Source organism: Astyanax mexicanus, chromosome 7 (assembly GCF_023375975.1).
Source record: "Astyanax mexicanus isolate ESR-SI-001 chromosome 7, AstMex3_surface, whole genome shotgun sequence".
Taxonomy (NCBI): Eukaryota; Metazoa; Chordata; class Actinopteri; order Characiformes; family Acestrorhamphidae; genus Astyanax; species Astyanax mexicanus.
In genome coordinates this window covers 46,893,867-46,911,611 of record NC_064414.1, presented here as the reverse complement: position 1 = coordinate 46,911,611, position 17,745 = coordinate 46,893,867, and the positions used below count along the sequence as shown (strand labels likewise).

General features: G+C 36.7%; 1 long non-coding RNA gene across 1 annotated transcript; it reads left to right on the top strand.

Moving 5' to 3' along the window:
• The first annotated feature begins 7,893 nt into the window (after positions 1-7,893).
• On the top strand, positions 7,894-17,131 carry LOC111197116 (uncharacterized). The gene is made up of 3 exons (XR_007440013.1): positions 7,894-7,995; positions 8,998-9,041; positions 17,004-17,131. It is a non-coding gene; the product is annotated as an uncharacterized LOC111197116 (long non-coding RNA).
• Positions 17,132-17,745: the final 614 nt, after the last annotated feature.

The following is a 17,745-nucleotide window of genomic DNA, read 5'->3' as shown; positions in this document are numbered from 1 at the left end:
AGTGTGTATTGACTTATTCTGTAACTCCTTTGTTAGCCATTTACAAACCCTTTATAAAGGTAATCTTATTTTAAAAGGGTACCCATATATGTTCCCTGATATGTTAGACCACAAATCACTGTAAAAGCATGTTCATATTTCCTATAAAATTCCCCGATTTAAGCATTTCAGTGTCCAGACTACACTTGAGGTAATGTGCTTTGTAGAGTAGGTCACAACTACGCTGTCCATCTGTCAGCCTGGGTTTAAACCCGTGAGTGAAAGCATGCAGGATCGTATGCTGTTTATCACCACATGCATGATTGTGTGAGAGAGAATGAGTTGTGTGTGGGTCAGGGCTCAGCAGCTGTCTTTATACTGTAGTCACAGTAGTATGGTTAGGTTGGTGTAGTGCAGCAGTTTTGATATCGCTGCACTTGCTCTTTATAGTGGGGCTGGGTGTGAAAGCATACATGTTCCATATGCCATTCCTGCAGCACATTTACCCACAGATGTTGCAGCAGGGCCTGTGGATACTGCATCCTCATAGGTCGCCAAATCTAAAGCTCCAGCTAGACTCATAAAGGCTTGATTGTGTAACGTTCAAGGACCATGCAGAGACCTTTGGAGGGGCAGGTGCTCAAAATCAAAAGGTGGCACACTGAGCACGAGTTTGATCTGTGTGTTTTGATTCAGACATGAGTTTTTAACCAACTGTCAGAAACGGTGTCATCAAATTTACACATTTACATGGTGAGCCTACCGTTACCTTTCTTTATTTAAAAAAAAAAAATTCCTGTATAACTTGCAGCGAGGGTGGGGTGGGCGGGTGGGCTTCCCCACTCACACTAACTCTCCTCCACGCTCCACAAAACCAGCAAGCTGACTGGCTGTTTCTCCTGAAAGGCGAGACTTTATCCATGAACCGGAACCATGATTGACATTGAGAGCTTTCCCATTCACACAGTGGTCAGCGGCCTATCTCCTGATTAATACTGTTTTTTTTATTTAATATAGTGCACGAAATTTACGGGAAAATACTGATACGTGAACACGGAGGGAAAGAGGGTTAAAATACGATAGTTTCCAGGTCAAAATGGGTATGACTTTCACACATACACAAAAAAGTAATATAAAAAAATGACAAAAGGGCACTTTGGGCAGTAAGAGTCAAAGGGGCAGGTGCTCCATCCCCCAACGCCCCCCCAACGAGTTTGTAGTCTGTTACTACTGGCAGCTTGTTTTCTATTGGTCAATCTATTTGTAGAGCAGAAGATTCCTGAAATGAGTGCGATGCCTTGTTCCCTCATGATGCTGCATAATCCAAGTGCATCCACTTGCTTCTCATATGAGAACAGCTGCTCAATGCTTGAATGAGTGTTTGAATCCAGTAAAAAGCAGTAAACAGCCAAAGGCTTTGTGAAAAAGCTCACATAAAAGTGACTTATGGAATTAATTGCACAACTTCACAGTTTGAACATAGGGTTCTTATGTGTGAAAATAAACCTCCCACAAACAAGCTCAGAACCAATACGTAGTGTGAAATCTTTTATTTGGGATAAGTGGGAAACACTATAAGACCATAAGTGTAAGGTATTAAAACCCTTGCTTGATCTCCTATAGTTTTTGAAGTGTATCCAACCAGAGCCTCAACGCCATCTTTTCCAGGGATCAGTTATGAGCAGTATATTCCTGAAGTGAGTGTGATGCCTCGTTCCCCCATGATGCTGCGTAATCCAAGTGCATCCAGTCGCTTCGCATAACACTTTTCAGTACTGGGCATATATAATGCAAATAGAGCTATCTCTGCACTCTCGTCCCATCTCTCTCTCTCTCTCTCGTTCTCTCTCTCTCTCTCCGGTTCTCTCACTCTCTCTCTCGGCCTGTCTAACCCTGTTCTCATTTCCTATGTTGCTCACCGTTTGAGACCCTGCTTTATGATCGCCGTGCTGCAGAAGCGAGGTCACATGACTACCCATGATTTTATGAAATATGCTTTAGTGTCCAATCTCTTTCTCTCTCTTTCTCTCCCTCTTCTCTCTCTCAGTCTCTCTCTCCCGGCGGTGAGGTGTGCTCAATGTGGCAGGGATAATTTGTTTGCTTTGCAATTATTTTCCGTCAGTGGAGACAAATTGATTCGTACAGCAGAAAGCGACAGTGAGGGTGTAGCGCTCTCTGAGCAGCTTGAAGCAGACAGACCAGAGCTAATATGCTTATGCTGAAGGCTGACAGACAGAGCCACTGTTTCTGTCACTCACTCTCTGTTCAGCTTCGTGCTCAGTCCAGTGCCTGCACCTGAATAACAACAGTGCAGCCACTGTACTGTTGGAAAATCAATTACACGCACCGTTGTGAAAACAGGACGTTAAAAAAAAAGCGCATGCAAAAACAACCTGTTACATGGGAAGGCCACGGGATTCAGTCAAACGTTTGAATCATACGTTTCTAAGAACCCAACTCATTAGGCCCACTGTTGATTGGGCATAGTTTCTGTTGGGGATGAGCGAAGCTACATATCATACTGCAACCAGCCAGCAGGGGCACCAGACCTGGTGAGCTGATGTTAGCTTTTAGCCTTTCTTTCGCATTTTGCTTAAGTAGCTGCCATGTTTAGCCAGAAAATTCAGTCAGAATTATTCTTAGTTTTTTAATTATGGGAGAGCACAAATATAAAAGAGTTAATGCTTTTATGTAATAGTTAAGAGGGTTAAAATTGCCTTTTTTTCAGCTCCATATTACTTTTTTTGCTTTTGAAGGAGGACACAGCAGTTAATTTTAAGTTAAGTTTATGTTAGTTAGTCAAACTAATTGTTGAGTCGACTTCAGAAAACATAGATGCCATGGTTCTATTCCCTTCCGTTCTATAGAAACAAAGCCAAAAATGTAAACCCTTTTGTTACACATTCACATTCAACCAAAGACCAGAGGCAGAGGCAGCCCCCCCCCCCCCCTTGCTAATTTAATAGGCCAACCTCCTTCTCCCAGTCCAAGCGTCTCACACAAAGTCCTTATATGTCTGTTCACTTGTTGGCCATCTTTGCAACACCATCAGGCAGTCGTCTCAAGACATGTGAGACCTGCCTCCCATCACTTCAAATGTTTTTTTTAGGCTACTGCACTTGCACAGGTATCCTCATTGTTTGAGTGCTTTCTCCTCTAGCACCCTGACCTACCTCCATGCTCATCACAACCAGCAAACTGACTGTCTCTTTTTGTTGAAGGCCTGGGTTTTAGCCATAAACAGAATTCTCATTCATATAAGAACAAGTGTCTTCATTAATAAAGTTTTTTTCCCAGATCATCTTCATTGAGAGTTAAATACAGCCAAAAGGACCAGAAGCAAAGCAGATTTTTTCACGGGATACCCAGTAAGTGTAAATTGTAAAGTTTCCAGAGTAAAGGTGCAAAAACCTTTCCAGTTCCATTGAACTACAGTACGAGAGCTCAACTCTTTTTGCTCAGTTTGCTGCTGAGATAAAGTTTCTATAGGGAAAAAAGTGGCAATATAATTATATTAGCACTCCACTGCAGTGTTTTGTACAGTTGGACCTTCTCCATGTACTGTACATCACCTTTTACTTACATGGGTTTTGCTTTTAAAGGAGGACACAGTAGTTTTTGAGATCCTGGTCAGTTCTATCCAACAAACTCTTATAATTCAGCAAAACTGAAGTAAATAAAGTGTTTGTTCCTGGACATCTTTAAACAGGGGAAGCCTCATTGGTGTGGACAAAGCTGTGTGAGTTTTTTCTCTGTCAATAGGAGACTATGAGCTCCAAACTGTACAATGAACAAAACCACAATAGTTATTGGCAAATTATTGTCCAGCGCTTTCATTTATTTGGATATAATGCATTGGACTGGTTACATTAAGGTGCTATAAAACATATCGGCCATATATATATATATATATATATATATTTTTTTTTTTGAGTATCTGCTAACTGACTCAGCAGAGCAGTGACATGGTTAGATAAGTTAAAACAACTTTTAAGAATCTCTCTCTCTCTCTCTCTCTCTCTCAGAGCCCCATGTGAGCTAAAGTTCAGAGGTCACCAATTACTCAGGGAGACTGAGAAAGTTGCAGAGGTTGGCCCATGGCTGCCAGGCTGAATTAGCGTCTGCTTGGTCACAGGTAGGCAGCCACCAGTCCAGCTGCAGCACTGCAGACTGAGAGAGCGCTGGGAAAGACTTTCTCACTGTGTTTCTATACTTCTCTATCTACGCCAGACCTGGGATTATCAGATGGGAAGGTCCAAAGCAATTCTAATTTTTAAATTATTTTTGAAAAAAATAGTGCAACCTGTAAATGTATGATTTTCTCACATTAAGCACAACAGCTTATTTTATTAATTGCAGTTGAATTGCTTTTAGTAAAGTCCATTTTCAGCATTGTTTTTGTGATGTCATAAAGTAAAAGCATTTTTTATTTAGTTTATACACCTATATAGTTTACAGCAGTTCAGCCCCACCCAATCACACTGAAGTTGAAAGGAGTGTTTCAGTCCTAATACTGACTCTTTATAGGAACTCCCTGAGATACTACAAATCTGCTTGAACTTTCATTACAGAAGATGTGTTGCTTCTAGAATTTGGCATTATGTCTGTATGAATAATTTTGAAAAAAAAAAACATTAGTTTGACTTGTTTTTTTAAACTGCTTTTTAACTGCATATAGAAATATTGCTATTTTTTAATATTGTTAAAGTGTTTTTTTAAATATTAATATAATCATTTTACAATATTGCCCAGCTCCAGTTGCATGAAAAGAGAACAGAATGGAGTATGACTAAAGTGGATGTTCCTAAAGATGAGCTCACACTGCTACACCCCTCACACACTCCAGCCAGTCAGAAACTTCATGAGTGTTTTTTTCTGCAGTGTTTAAACCCCACTCCATTCTGAATAAAAAGAGAGAGAGAGAGAGAGAGAGGGTCAGGGGGAAAGAGTGCCTATTGTTCAGGGCCAGTTTGGAGAAGCCAAGCTCAGTGCACTTTGAGTGCGAATTAAATTTTCAATGGGACTGATTCACTGTGTTCAGCCAAACCGACATAATGTGCAAAAACAGCACTTGATTTTCTAATAAAGCTTCAGTGTCATCTTCAATTGGGTCCTGCTGCTCAGTGGCAGCAATTACAGAGGCCTCACACACACACACACACACTGTCTCTCTCTCTCATACACATACATATGCATACTCTCTCTCTCTCCTCTCTCTCTTTGTCTTACTCTCTCTCTCTCTCCCTCACACACACACACACACACAAACTCTCATTCTCTCTTTATCTCTCTTTCCCTTTACCTCTCTTCCCCCTCTGTCACATGTGTTTTCCTTCTTTCAAGTCTCTTTCTTTTTTGTTTTCCCTCTCTCTCTCTTACACACTCTAATTCTCTTTTGTTTTGTCTCTCTTTATCACACACTCATTCATTCTTAATAGTCTGTCTCTCCTCCTCTATCTTTATCTCTTTCTCTTTACAGTAATTCTCTTGCATGTTCACATTCTCTTATTCTCTTATTCTCTCTCTCTCTCTCTCTCTCTCTCTCTCTCTCACACACACACACCTCCATTCATTCTTTGCAACCTCTCTCTTTTTCTTTCTGTTTCTCACATGCTTTTTTATCCTATACTCCCCCTTTCTCTCTGTCTCTCTCTGTCTCTCTCTCTCTCTCTCTCCCTCTCTCGCTCTCTCTTTCAGTGCAGAGTCAGCTTCAGCCCAGCAGAGCTTATAGCTTTGAAAACAGACTGTTCGTGCATAGCCACACACACACACACACATGCACGCACACACACACGGCTATAACACATAAAGAACTATAAATCGTAGCTTTCCAATGAAAAAAGTATCTACTTTTTTTTTTATTTACTACATAACTTTAACACAGAAACTCTCCCTTATACTGCTTTAACATTTCTTAATGAATAGACCAATAGTAATTCTCCAAGTTTACCTGAAATAAACTCTTTTTACATTGACTTTCATTGAAAGTTTTTTTTCTCTGTCCTGTAAAGTTGTTGTTTTGGAGATACTTGTTTTTCATTGAACAACAACAGTATATATATATATATATATATATATATATATATATATATATATATATATATATATATATATATATATATATATATATATATATATATACACACACACTGGTTTATGAAAGCAGTATAGGTACAGGTAGAGGAACAGAACATGTATAATACACACCTGCACTCACACACACACAGGTTGTAGGAAACCCTGTTAACCCTGTGAGTGTGTGTGAGAGAGTGGTTTGAGTGTGTGTGTGTAAAGCTAGGTTCAGCGGCTTGTTTGATAAAGTCACTTCCTTTAAAAACACACTAGCAGTTACACATCCTTACATCACAATGGCCGTCAGCAGGGCTTAGTGAAATGTGGCTGATTTCTCGTCTTGCTCTTCTATTGTTTTATTTGATTTTGGCTGTGGAGGCGTGACGATCCCGGGTCAGCCGGCACAAAGACGGCCTAGTTAGGGCTCTGACCCCGAAACTAATTTGGCAGCTTAAAACCTTACACGGCCGAGGTCTCAACCCACAAAGTTTGTTTACATTTCCCTCTCTTTCTCTCCTCTATTTGTTATGATTTCTTTTTAAATGCTGGGCTTTCTTCCCCGGTTGTGGCTGGTTAGGTTTGGAGTAAAAAAGCAGCTCCAGGAATGTCACCCTGCCTTTGTTTCCAGCTTTGAAGCAACTTTGGGGCGACACTTTCCCAAGTGAAGCGCTTAAAGTTCAGTTCCAGCAGAACGTGCTGTGGCCTTGGCTGGAACTGAGCCCGACTCTTGTGGTATTCACTACGTCTCTTGTTCCGTTTAGTCCGAAACCACAACAGTACGACTCAGTTGCCCCACAGGGTGGAATAGAATACGGTCATGTGAAAATATTGGGACACCTTATTGAACTTTTGTGATTTTATAACATATTTAAATATGAGATTTGATCTTTGTTGAGTGATGTAGGGCCCTATTAAATCTGTTTAAATTTTTGGCGAATTCTGTTTTATTTTTTGTTATGTTTTCGTCACATTTTGGATTTTTAGGTTTTTAATAGAGTAAATATACTCTGTACATTTTTACATTAATAGCTGAAATACATTGTTCTCTTATAATACAAAATACAAGCCTTGCTTAACATTCTTAAAAATGAGATGAAACTATTAAAATAATTAAATATTTGACCATTTTTTGTCTTAATAAGTCTTAATAAAATAAAAGGTAAATAAAAAAAAATCTTTATTAGTTTAGTCAACACAGTTATTGTTTTTTTTTTGTTATTATTTAACTAAGATGGATTAAACTTGTATTTTGGTTATAGTGCAGCACTGAACTGTTCAAATTACTCTAAAACTTAACTCGCTCCTTTTTCCTAGTTTCATTTTTTTTCCTTTAAAATGATTTAAGTTCTATCTGTAATTGTCTTTTTTAAACAAATTATTATATGTATTTATTTATATGCATACAGAGGTTGTAGGAAGCAGATCCGTTTATCCTATGAACTAGAACAAAACTGATTATTTTTATCCTTTTTATTTATTTATTTTATATATATATATATATATATATATATATATATATATATATATATATATATATATATATATATACATATATATATATATATATATATATATATATATATATATAATTTTTTTTAAGAATATATTTTTTTTCTTTTCTTTTTATTGTCTTTTAATGTTGTATTGTTACTTTTTACTTTTTATTGTTTTTATATTATTTTGTAAATTTTGTTAATGATTATTATTTTAGAATCTTTGTCTTAATATTCTCCTAAATTTTTGTAAAACGTTTTTAACCCTCAATGTAAAACCGAGCTAAAATAATGAATAATGATGAATTTATATTATATGATCTGGTACTTTTATTTTGAAAAACAATATGGCGGATTAGTCTCACAGCTAATTGAAGATGCTTACTGTTTAAAGATGAATTACTGGCCGGTGTTTAATATCAGCACGATGTTACTCTGCTGGTTAGATATAGTAAGTTCTGCTGTTTGAAATGATGTGTGTATTATATCTGTACATTACTTTGTTCCTTAGTTATTATTGGTAGAACACCAGCAGCAGGATACAGTTAATACAGTCATATAATTCCGTGTTTATATCTGAATAGGTTGTTTACAGTCAGGTAGCGAAAAATGTTAACCTAACTAATGATGTTTTAAGAATTTAAAGCAATAATCTGGAGAAACAGACACAAAGTGAGGAAATTGCGCCTCCAAACGAGCTGAGTGAGGATACCAGAGACTCTATTTTAAATGAATTATTGTTAATATGTTAACAATTAGTGATAATGCTATTTCTGCTGCTCCAGCCTCATAACGTTACCTGGATTTTACAGAAATTATCTTACTGTTTATCTTACAGCACAGGTGTTTACACTTGTATTTAAAAATATTGTCTGTAAAAACTTTTTTTAGTGGTTAAGATGTATATAAAATTGTATTTACTACAGTGGGCCTTAATTGTATTATGCTTCCTTCCTATTAACCAAGAGTTAACTAATATTTTACACAGTTTAGCTGTAAAAAAAAAATACTGTTACCTTCATATTATTTGTTAATCAGGATATCGTCTTTTGATTGTTGACAGTGTTTTTACTATGTGTTTACTATTCCTATGTTTAAGCTAGTGTTAGTGTGAGGAATACAGTGAAAGTACTAAAAACTTGCATTCATAATCTTTTGACAATTTAAAGCAATAAAACTGGAAAAACAGACATAAACAGAAAAAATAGTTCCTCCAGACAATCTGAGCGAGGATATCAGAGACAATACTTTGGATTAATTATTATTTGTTATCATCATTGATAAATACGACCTGATTACGACTATAAAATGCTTTTTTTTCTGCTGCATCCAGCCTCGTAATATTACCTGGATATTACAGATATTATCTTATTTACAGAACAAGTGTTTACAATTGTAAAAAAACGTCTGAAACTAGGCTTTAAAACCTACAAACTTCTATCTTCCGTTTCAGCTGAAGCTCCAAAACAACACAATCTGACTGCCCTAACAGTACAGGTAAGCTGACTGTAATTAATTAAAACTTGTGTTTATAGCACTGAAGACTTTACTGTTCTTATAAATATCTGAATACTTACGGACAGGTCAGAATTATTATTACTTAATTCCTGCATGCCCTGCATGTAGCATGTTATTTGTCCACTATTTTAATGATATTACTTCAATTTTAAGAACAGGTTTCAGACCCAACATTTTCTTAATACTATGGTAAAACATAAATACTATGTGTCTTAGGTGTTATGTGTTCTTAATCATTTGGTGTAGTAGCTATTTCTGTGAGAGGGTTTTTAGAGGGTCAGAGACGTCTAGAAATTTTTACATAGCACAGCAGCGTTTACTTGTATTGCCTTTTCCTCCCATTTAACCAAAGGTTTACTGATATATTACACATTTTAGCTATAAAAACTACAATAGAGCCCTAGAGATCAATTATAGAATTAAACAAATTTTATTTAAAACAAATAAATAAAAAGTATGAAATCATGAAACGTCAGATATAGTTCAGTACAGTGGACTGCATACGGTTTAACAAGACCACGGTAACTCGTTTTTGACTGCAGAAGAATACATTTAACAACTGATTCCACGATACTGTCCATGTTTTTTCACATTGTGGAAATCATAGGGCCTTACAGATGGATAGAAATATATAAACACATGAAATGCATGTAGAATTGCAACAGAATAGGAATGTTCTTTATTGGGAGAATAGTTTGGACAACCCCAATATTTATTACTGCTTAAAATGTGTACAATTAGAAAGAGGAGCAACACATCAGCTGCAGATGATTGAAAGGAGTGGCAATATTTAAGATTTTTTCTCCATTAAAATGACTAACATAGTTTTATCTTAATTCCGAAAAACATTGCAATCCGACACTTAATTCTGAGGGCCACTGTTTGTTTGATGATGAGTATATTACCTCTATTTCTCAGTATTGTTAAAATGAAGATCAACAAAAATTTCAAATTTTCATTGGATGTCTTATTTTTTTCACATGACTGTACTGCTGAATCTGCAGTGGTTCTTCCTTCAAAGCCTTTTCTGAAGAAAAAAAAAAAATACAAATGACTCGGGGGCGACTTTTTCACCCGTATGTCCCGCTGCCCTTAAGGTTAAGGGTCAGGCAGGACCCTCGCCGAGCGTGTGAAATGTGACACAGCACGCTGCAGTTTATCTGCTATTACTTCATGTTCTCCGTTTATCACTTACAGACGGGCTATCTTGTTTATTAGCAGTCACTGAGATCTTTAACTGGAGAAAACATGAGAAACCACCATCAGGCCCAGTGATTAAATGCAGACACTGAGCGACTCAGGGACAACTGAGAAACAAGTCTGGAAGCGTGTGATCTTTACTGTGAGGGAAAATATTTTGAAAAAGAAACAAATCCAGGGTTGGATTTTTATCTTGATTAAAAAAAATGGTTAAACCACAATAAACAATAAAACACTGAATACTAAAAACAAGCAAAATGCAAAAAAGTAAAAATAAAAAAACAATTAAAATGCAAAAAAAAAACCACAAACAACCATAAATCTCCTGAAAACACACATAAAAACAAAACTAAACCACAAAAAAACAGCAAACAAACAAAAAAAAATCCAAAAATCAGTCTTTTAATTTTAATAAATTTTAAAGTTATATAAGATCAATTGGTACTTTATTCAGTGTGCCAAGTCCTGCTGTAAAATAAAATCTGCATCTCCATAAAAGTTGTCAGCAGAGGGAAGCATGAAGTGCTGTAAGATTTTGTGGGAAAAAAAACTGCACTGACTTTGGACTTGATAATAAAACACAGTGGATCAACACCTGCAGATGACATGTCTCTCTAAATCATCACTGATCTTCAGTAAATTTTACATTTCATTTATAAATCAAGGGAGTCTAGAGGAAAAGTGGAGAGACACACAGTCCAAACTGCTTGAGGTCTAGTGTGAAGTTTCCACCAATTAGTGATGGTTTGGAGAGACATGTCAATTGCAAATTAGAAGGGGTGTCTGTAAACATTTGGACATGTTGTATGCATGCTTAATCTATTAAAATATGTAAAGCTTCCTTTCCAAAGTAAACCTTCTTCACATTTGCGCCGCTATTTAAACCTGCCTGGATTTTATTTCTTGACATATGCATTCATAATGCATTCATCACACTGCAGTCTGTGGTGTTTTAGGTGGTTGATCGGGTTAACTGTATTGTTATTGTGGCTCGCAAATCTTAAACACCATTTCATTACATGATTTTTTCACTTCCTCTAAATCTCGCCTTCACTCCCTATGACTCTAGGCCTGAAGCTGCTGCAGTGTGTGCAGGCATGACTGCTCCAACAACACTGTAGCCAAAACACCTTAATCGCCCCCTGGTGGCTGGCTGACTGTTAGTTTAGGGAACAGGGTTAGGGGTGAATTGTTTTGCCATAAGCACCACAAAATTGCAGTTGTTCATAATTATTAGATTTTTATTAGTTAAACTGGTTTACATACTTGGTATCACTTATCTGTATTATAAGACATACCTAAAGATAAGTTTATATGCAATTTTCTCTATACAAAACTGCTAAAAACAAAAATGCTAAAACCACAATCAACAATACAACTATTAAAATGATAAAAAAGACAAAAAATAATAAACAATAAAAATGATAAAAAAAATAGCTCAAATCAGCTAAAACCACAAACAACCACAAACCTACTGAAAACACACACAAAAAGGTGCACAAATAAGCTAAAAAAACACTTTAAAATAGCTAAAACCATAAAAATGCTAACACATCATTACCACTTTATTAACCTGATTACTGGAGAACACTGGAATTTGTCAGTAATCCAATCAAAATGTTTACAGGAACATGGGTAATCAGATAATGGAAAAACTCTGTAAAAATAATGTTAAACCAAAACCACATATTTTATTTAACACATTGAGCCACAATCTGAACATGCATCAGATAAAAGGTGAAGATTATTAAAATCCATTTGTTCCAGCATTCAAAATAAAGTTATACAGGAGAAATGAAAAACATCTAAACTTTTAGTGTATGTTATGCTAGAATATAATCAAGAGTAAGATGGGTGATTACAAGCTGAACTGCTTGAATTTTGCACCAGGGGTGGAATTTATTTAAAAGCAGTGTGTAAGACTGGTGGAGGAGAACATGCCAAGATGCATGAAAACTGTGATTAAAAACCAGGGTTATTCCACCAAATATTGATTTTGGAACTCTTAAAACTTTATGAATATGAACTTGTTTTATTTGTATTATTTGAGGTCTGAAAGCTCTTCATCTTTTTATGTTATTTCAGCCATTTCTTATTTTCTGCAAATAAATGCTCTAAATGAATAAATAAATAAAATAACATAATAAATATAAATATATAAATATTTAATATGGTGTCCGTAGTTTTTAGAATAAAACAACAATGTTCATTTTACACATACATATACCTATAAATTTCAAAATCAGAGAAGCCGATTCAGATACTGAAGTGGTCTCTTAATTTTTATTTCCTCTTAATTTATACATTGTTGCTCAGGGCAGATGAAGATAAGTGGGAAGAAATTTAAATCCAGATTAGGAGACTTTGTGGTCTTTCATGTGTAGTTTTCACGAAAACACTTTATTTAAATTTATTACAAACGATGCGTGTGGGAGAGATTGTATCCAGCATTCATTCAGGCAGGAGTAAGTGAAGGCAGGCCTACGTGCGGCAGTGGCGTACGGGGCTATTGTTAGCAGATGGGATTGTTGGGAGTCTGTGGCTGAAGTTGAGAAAGAGTCGCCGGGTAATTCAGGCGATTGTTTTAAGCATGTTAACTAAAGGGTCATGGTTTGGTTCCCCTGCAGCCACAGAAACCCACTCGACTCTGTAAGACGCCGAGGCGCAGATATATTTAGAAGCTTATTTTGAAAGGCTGCTGAATAACAAAACAAATGAATAACCACCCAGGATAAAAGGAAGAGCCGATCTAATGCGATTTTGTGCTTGAGTTGGTTACGGGAAAGTAGAAGCGCTGTTGAATCACTATGAATTTGTTTACATTATTAAAAATCTTCATACAAATTGAAGTGTTCCTTAATCTACTCTAAATAAAGTGTTCCTGGGCATGGACTGGGCCTGTGCGTGTGTGTGTGCGCGTGTTTGTTTGTGTGTGTGTGTGTGTGGCTAAAACCTTGTATACATTACAGGATAAAAAAAATATGAGTATATCTTACACTTTAGGGCAGGTCTCCATAGATTATACGTGTCATTGCTGAACTCTAGAGGACAAAAAAAAAAAATCTAAATCTGTTAAAATCTGAATCTTGTACTTAACATCAGAGTCAAATATCTGCTTACCTAAAAAAAAAGGCTCCTACACCCAAAATCTTTTTTATTTATTTAATTTTTTTTAATCCCATTTTATTTAATTTTCTCCCCAATTTACAAGGCTAATTACCCAATCCACTCATTAGGACTCCCGCTATGATAAGTGATGCCCCAACACCAGGAGGGTGAAGACTAACACATGCTTCCTCTGACACATGTAAGGTCAGCCACCACCTCTTTTCGATCTGCTGCTGATGCTGCATTGCCGAGTAGCATCATGCCGCGCTCGGAGGAAAGCACAGCGGTTCGGTTCTGATACATCAGCTCACAGAAGCCATGTGCTGAACGATATCACCCTTTTTGGAGTAATATGGGGAGAGAGCGCCATCAACCCACCCAGAAAGAACAAGGCCGATTGTACACTCTCAGGGCTCCGGCCGCAGATGGGAATCTCCTGATCATAGTGGCAGCGCTTAGCCTGCTGGACCACTCAGAGCCCCTGAATCAGAGTGATCTTGTGTGTGGACATTGAAACTGTGCAACCTAGCTGCATGTTTGGAAAAGCAGCAGAAGAAATAACAAACAAAAAAAAATATACACAGGAAACTATTAATACATAAATAAAATAAAATATATAGTCTTTAATTACGAATAATAATTATACTTACTGAATTTACGCTCAACAACATAATAATTACACCCAGACACAATGTACAGATCCCTCCCTCAGACAAAATCTGCTGGCTATTCCTGCTGTATGCTGTCTGAGGTTCTCAACCAGAATGACCAAAGTGGTAACAAATTCAGCTGGGTTAGTATTTAGCCTTTTCTGCCACTCTAGAACCACTCTTCTATGGTGTAGATCAGTCTAGCTTTAGCTATCATGTTCTCCTAAAGCAAATGTTGCATTAAGCTGCAAAAGGCTTCCACTTGTGGACTGGTATATTAGTTAGTTAGGATGTCCTCGCTTGCAGAATCGTCTGTTTGTCGTCTGTCTTTCTTTGGTATGGTGTGGTTGGTTTGAAGCGCTGGCTTCCCCCAGAGGTCAATGGAGCAGAGCCCTCTGCAGCGTTTCAGTCTGAGTGGTCCTGAAAGGCAGCAGCATTCAGTTAAAACTGTTCTTTATTTCTTTATTTGTCCATTTCACTCTCTCTCACCCACTCTCTCTAAAGTGCCCCGTAACGCTGCACCATTTGGATAAAACTGTTTCTTTTCTCTCTGTGTGTGTATGTGTGTATGTGTGTATGTGTGTGTGTGTGTGTGTGTGTGTGTGTGTGTGTGTGGTGGGGTGCACACAGTTCGGAGCAATATGAAGTGAAGTAAATGCAATTCAATTAGATTCTGCCCCCGGGCCCATAGTGTTCCCGCATCTCTCCATCCTTCGTATTTATCTTACATAACTCTGAGGAACTAGTCCATCCATTATTACACACTCAGTGTTTTAAGTGCTTTAGCTGGGGAAAAAAAGAGGGGATGCGTGTTTAGAAAACAACCTCAGTGGTTATTTTTATACGCCTGTATGTGTGTGTACATACATACAGTATTGTATACATATTCAGAGTATATACACACATACATATAGAACATGTCATATGTTATGTTATGTGTCCTTAGAGTGTAGATGTGGATGTACAACATTTAAATATTTTCTTCCTGGTCTGAGTGGCAGTACTGCTAAAACAGCTAATAATATAGTAATCACAATAAAATTATATTTATTGTTTATTTTTTCTGTTAGATTTCTAGATTATAAGAAAGGAAATAACATCACACTATAGTATGTTAGTGAGTTATAGTATTATACAAAATAATTGCCAGTAAATGGACTCCTAAATACTGCACCTTTCTTATGCCTCTTTTAGAATAAATAGTAGTTAGAATAGGTCTATATAAGATATACAAAACATTCACATGAGGTTCTTTACACAAAATCATTCTTACATTAAGAGTACATTAAAATATATCACCAGCTCTTCTTGCCAGTTCAGTCCCTTTCAGAATGAGCCGTTTAAGGGCTCTGTCACTTTTATGCATATTAGCTGTTGCTTACCACACCATGTTTACGCTGAGCCTTTATCAAACATTGGTGTTAGCTTGTGCAAAATAACAAAACAAAACTGTAATAGAAGCACAAAACTCATTATTTTAATCCCTCATTTAATCCCTCATTTGCTAATTTACCACAGACACCAGGTACAGATTCCTCCCTCAGAAGAAGTCTGCTGGCTATTCCTGCTGAGTGCTGTCTAAGGTTCTCAACAAGAATGACCAAAGTAGCATGACGTTGCACTTAGCTGCAAAAGGCTTTTTCACTTGTGGACTGGTTGTAAATGTAAACTTTGGGGGCGTAATAAAATGATTAAAGACTGTTACATAACAACTTGAAGTTTTGGAATCAACTTGTCTTGCAGCTCTGTTAAACACAACAGTGTTTGAGATTTCCTTTTTGTTACTTCTATTTCTATTCTACTTCTTCTGTAACTCTCATTATTTGCCTGTTTACCAAGAAACTATATATATATTTTTTTATTGTGGAGTATCTTTAATATCAGCCATTGGTATCAAGATCAAGAATATCAAGAATTGCTTGGCCTTTAATACACTTTATGTAAGAGCCATAAAGCAGAAAATATAGAATGTGGAAATATGTACAATTTATATTTTATTTCCTTCTTAATTCATCTCATTGTGTAATTCATAATTCTAGGAAAATGATTATTAATGCAAAAAATGTTGACGCTCCCTTAGAGTGACGTAACTGAGCATGTGCAGCACGAGTTTAGTCAGAGCTGCGATAGGGAGCATATAGTTTTCTTACCGTACGTGTGTTCACATTTGTAACCTTTTGATTTTCTAAGTAAAGACACCTCAACTTAAAGAACTTGTGTTGTGCTCGTAAAGAAATTTCTGTGCCTGCAACTCTAAGTGGTACTTTTTGAAACGGAAGAAAGTGTCACTACACTATATACTGTCAGTGTCCAGTAGTATGTATTTTTTTTATTTCTTTTTAGACTATTTAAAAAAGTAACAGCATGGCACTATTGCTGCCTTTAGGTTGAGGAGATGAGTGCATGTGAGTGTGGAACAAAAAGCTTGTATTTACCAGTGAGAAATGAGCATGTTTTTTCTGTGAGCCACAATTTTCCGAGTTGGGGGTGTTTCAATTAAAAACAGGGATTTAACCACAATTTGAGTCCTCATTTTTGCAGGGTGTTCATGTTGTTTCTGCCCAAAACACAAATACAAAATTGTGAGATTAAAAGTCTATAGTGGACCTGAAGGCAGCATTAGTGTAAAATAGTCCAAATCAAGACCTTCTTCTTACATTAAAATGTAGCCAAAATCCCACATTTTCATTTTCAGTTTTACTCTTTTAGAGAAATGCTTTATTATGACAATGATTTAGAATAGAAGTATTTTTCTTGTCATCGAGGATCAGGGGAAGGATTTAGTTGTCATCACACACATAATCCACAAGTCCCTCACGTCAAAAGAGTTACTGACAGAGTGGCTTACTAGCAGTCTTGCGATTAAATAGATTTACTTATTTTTCCATGAATAACTGGTTTTAGGATATTAGATGCGCTGCTGTGTCTTTACCAGGCTGTTTTCTGCACATCAGTGAATCAATTATCTAATCGTTTCTTTCAGGTGCGGTACAATGGTGTTCTTTCAGCTGAAGAAAGAAGCCCGAAGAAGCCTCTCGGGTCCGACTGCAGCAGTATTCTGTTACCTGAGGTCCACATTACACCCGTCGCGCTCGGGCTTAAGTGAAAAGGTATGTGTACGTGTGAAGTGACCCAGTGGCGTCTTTATTCAACTGCCAAAACATTCACATCACGCAGGCCTGACACTGTTACAGTAGACTGGATTAGTGAAGATTATGTGTTTATTGCTTCTCTGAGCTTTAAACACTCCTGACAAAGTGTTTTGTATAGATGGTCATACACAGTGTAAACAGTGTACAGCTCCACAGGGTTGTGTGGACTCTAATATCGCTCCTGTAGCTTAGAGGCTTTGCTCTTGTCTGTGTACCTAAATATAATTGATTTCAGATTGTACTGCTGGAAACCTAAAACCAAGATGTATTTAGCTTTTGTAAATAATACACCTGCAACAATCTATATCTTAAAACAGATGTGCTGCAAGTTACACACAGTGTGTTATTTTTAGACACATCTATGTGTCTTGTTAGGGATAACACACATGTATTGTGTTACTAATAACACGAGGTGGCTTATAAGTGTAAGTAAAACTTTGAAATCAGTGTTTTTACCACCTGCTCCACCACACAGGTAATGACTGTGGTACATGTAGTTTACAATAAGACTATGGAGCATTGGTCAAACAAGGTGTTTTTGATCAGTGAAAGATGGTTTTAATTGATGAAAGC